We start from the raw sequence: 4,203 nt of genomic DNA, 5'->3' as shown, positions 1-4,203 counted from the left end.
CATTCATCCACGACATCTCTTGCGAAGATTTCTGTTCGATGTGCGCCTGCGAACGTAGTTCGTCAGGTAAAAAGAATAGTGAATTCACGACTTTAATGTTAAAATCTTTAACGAAATTTTCTATTTTGACGTCCACGATTTATTGAATGTAAATGCGTAACTAACGCTGTTGATGTTGTGACTGTATTGTTCAAATGCGAGCGGGCTCCAGTGGCGGGCTCGTAGGTTCGTCACACTGTCGTTGTCGTCGTTTATGCATTCATCCACGACATCTCTTGCGAAGATTTCTGTTCGATGTGCGCCTGCGAGCGTACTTCGTCACGTAAAAGGACTAGTGAATTTACGACTTTAATGTTAAAATCTTTAACGGAATTTTCTCTTTTGAAGTTCACGATTTATTGAATGTAAACACAGACATGATCGTACATGAAGTGCATGTCTGTGTTGTTGTTTATTTTGTCACCCAGTCTCATCTTTCGAAGTTACTCAAGCTAATTTACGTTTAACTAAATCGCACACAGGTAATCAGGTCCTCGTAAATGTTGAGAAAACAAGAACCATGTGCTACCATTATGCTAAAAAATACCATGTGGTAGTGCTGCAATAGCTGTACTGAGAGGTAATTAAAGTGTGGCAATACTTTTTGTCTGTCCATAGAATCAGTAATGCCTGGAATGGGTTCTACCTCCATCAAGGAAGAACCACAAGAAATCTCCCCTCTACCCGTAAACCATCAAGATGCAGAAGAGCTCATCACTGCTGACTGTTTAGGTAAGATAGTCCTTTGCAACTGTTCAACTAGCAGGCAGTGGTTTATCCAGAATTGAAACCAAGGGGCTGTACAAGTCCTTAGCCTCTGCTACTTCATGCCAGTTTCCCCACCCGTTCAGCACATCTGGTGGAGATGCTGGCAACCAGCGGAGGGAGTCGTCTGCGGAAGCAGGCAAGTTTGTTGAAGTAACGAATATAGTTGTATAGAGTGCCAAATCTCAACTGTGTTTAATTTAATCAGAAAATTCATAATTAGCAGGGAACATTCTCTTTTGCAGAATGTTCATTTATTTAATAAAACACAGAAAAGAACAGTCTCTTCCATCATAACCACAGCAGGTTGATGCAGGCAAATGTGAATACGCCAGCTTACAATCTCACCATAAAAGTGGGCATCTCAATCTGTAAGAATATTGCAACATTATCATCAGGCTGTCTGTCTGTGGACGGCAAGAATAGAGAAGTGATCAGCGAAGAATAATATTAAGGGGGGAAGTGGGGATCAACACAAACGTTTTTGTTTCGCAGTAGTTTACGTAATAGATTAAAACGTGCACCGTGATGTTGATAATGCAGTTTCCACAATGAAAATTTTTGGTTCTCATTTTTCTGCATGCAGTTGCAACGGACACATCTGGCATAGGAACGTATGACGATAGCATAAATTATAAATTGATTTACCTGAAAAAGTAAGAATGTCTCTAGGAAGGTTCAGTGATCGTAAGAAAACAGACCGCATCAATAAAGAGTGAGTGGTTGTGGAGATATCAGTTTTGCAAGTGGAGCAGGTAGAGCAAAAAGTTGTTTTGAGAAAATCAAGTGCAGAGTTTCATGCTATTTTTACTACAAATTAGAAGGCTCCAGCACTATAGTCTTTCATGTCCTTTTGTGCACAGGTTATCTTGCCCTCCTGGCTCTTCGTTTGATGCACTTTGGCTGCTTTTGCCTTTGACCAGGGCAGTAGACCCTTGTTCAAGGCTTTTGTTAGCTTCGCAAAGCAGATACTTGTAGGGGTTGCCTGCCCCCAACTGCCTCGACGCTACTTGGGCAAACCCGTTGGAGAAAACCATACCTTCTCCTCCTCATTATACCCAGAATGGCGAGTTAAGGGTACGTGTGGAACCATGAATGGTGGAGGACGCACGGAGCCATGTTTATGTGAGTTTTTTTCTGAGAAACAAATTGCACACAGCAAAACCTTTCGCGCTATTCAGCAGAATGACACATACACTTTCATCAGACGTCTTCATCTGAAAATTTTTTGGATGACCCTTTATGAGGCGAGATGGTTGCCCATAAGAAAAGTACTTTGAATGTTAAAGGTGAAGTTCTGAGCCACCCGAACGGATAATATCTGAAATTTGGTTAAAATCGACAGAGTGCATCTCATGAAAAAAGTGGGACATATTTGTCCCAAGAGCTTATTTGCGTTCAAAGGGAAGTGGGGCACTTCTCTCCCACTGACCTGCTAGTGCACATGCTCTGAGATTTGGCAGGAATGTTTTTGTTTGAAGTTTATTCTGACGATACAAACATTCAAAAGCGTGCCTTCTATATCACGATCTAATTTTCGGCATGAAAAGGTCCAAAACATGTCACACAGAGTGGGACCTGGCACAACTTGCAGATGAAGTGTCCTCACCTCTCTTTCCTTTGTGGAGCACCATCTGCACCTCTGGCGGCTTATGACTAGAGCCTCAAGTTTTAGGGTTTTACCTGATTCTTCCCCGAATTTGCACCCCGAATTGAAGGTTGCCTCTTTAGGGTAAAACCTGATTTTCACCCGGCAAATTGCCCTCACTGGGATGTCTGTAGGAATGCACTAACTTGTTTGGCAGAAAAATGCAGTTACATCACCATTTGTACCAAACTGCTACAATTAGTCTGAATAATTGAGCCCGATTTCTCCCCAAATTTAGCATACTGGAAGTTTTTTTACCCGAATTTGCATGAATTTAGTGCGCATGTTTATTTACTCGATTTTTACCCCCCCTCCCCCGAATGTAAGAAAAAATATTTCCCAAAAACTTCAGGCTCTACTTATGACCTTTTGGGGGTGGTGATCACCTCCCTGGAACCTCACCTCCTCAGGCACAGCTACCACTTTTTGCCCACTTTGGCGACCGCGCTGTCTCCCCAGAAAAGCCTGTGTTGCCTTCTTCTGTTTGAAGGTGTTTTCACTAATCAGCTGTCTGCCAATCTGCAACCTGTACCACAGGTATGCAATCTTCCTCGTGTTAGAAAATTGAATGAAGGAGTTCACAACCGCTGCGTCAAGCAAGTAGTAAAACATTCTGTTCCACCACTTTTTTTACTTTCAGTCTGACACGTACGAGTTCCTTTTCTGATCAAAGAGGTCAACGCCACCCCCATGTATTTGTTGTAATCAGATACAAACTTGGGGCACGTTACACCAGCCTTTGCACCACTTGCAAGTGTACGGGACACCTCAACCACTTCATTCGGATCATGAAAATTTGACATCATGAGAACATTTCGGTTGTCCCGCCACATGTATGCCGAGAGAGATTCCTTTGCCCTCCAAACGTAGTCTCCTCGTTGCAGCTTCTGGGCCTGCGTTACTTCTCTAGGAACATCCTTACGGTTTTGGCGGAGGGTTCCTGCAGCCAGGACGTTTTTGTCTTTTAGCTTCTACAACAGCTTCGTTGTGGTAAAGAAGTTATCAAAGTAAACTTCAGTCTCTGGCTCCACATTCTCGCTCAGTGAAAGGACAACGTGCTCGCCCAGTGTTAGGTCAGAAGGGCGATCGGAAGCCTTCCCTTCGTAGATCCTGAATTCCCAGAGGTAGCCGGTTGCAGAGTCAGCCCTGCACCAAACTTTATACCCTCTCTTGATGGGTTTCATTGGACAATACTGCTTCAGGGCTGACATCTCCTTGAACCGTATCATGCTTTCATCACTGGCCTGGTGATTTGACGGCTTGTACTCTTCCAGGAAGTGCTTGTTCAAGGCGTCCACCAGCTGCCTTACTTTCGCTAACCTGTCATATCCGTCCTCTCCTCTCTTTTTCGCGGCTTCGTTGTCGGCAGTGTGAAGGCAGTTCATGATTGCCTGGAACCTTTTGAATGTCATCACTGTTGAGATCTCTCCAACATTGAAGAGTTTGTTGTTGAAAAAGGGGGGGTTACTGCGACGGAATGAGGACACAGGTGCGGAGTATAAAGGTGACCAGTGGACCGTGAGAAAGTGAAGACGGAGGTGGTCTCAGGAGAGAGGCCAACGAAGAAAATGTGGAAATTGGAGAGTTGTGTGTGTGTGTTTATCATTATATTTTTTTATTTGCAAAATTATATTTACGGGTTCAATAATTATAGTGGGCCTGCGTGCATGTTCAAACCATGAGGCTTCAGAGACTGGAATTTTGCAATTAAAAAGGATTCGCGATTTTTGCGCTTCATGTCACTGTTATAA

General features: G+C 43.4%; 1 pseudogene; it reads right to left on the bottom strand.

Annotated features, from left to right (window-relative positions):
- Window positions 1-2,293: 2,293 nt before the first annotated feature.
- On the bottom strand, window positions 2,294-3,837 carry LOC135376745 (piggyBac transposable element-derived protein 4-like; annotated as a pseudogene).
- Window positions 3,838-4,203: the final 366 nt, after the last annotated feature.

This window comes from Ornithodoros turicata, unplaced genomic scaffold (assembly GCF_037126465.1).
Source record: "Ornithodoros turicata isolate Travis unplaced genomic scaffold, ASM3712646v1 ctg00001266.1, whole genome shotgun sequence".
Taxonomy (NCBI): Eukaryota; Metazoa; Arthropoda; class Arachnida; order Ixodida; family Argasidae; genus Ornithodoros; species Ornithodoros turicata.
Note: the sequence above shows the minus strand (reverse complement) of the source record. Positions and strands in the feature narration are given on the sequence as shown.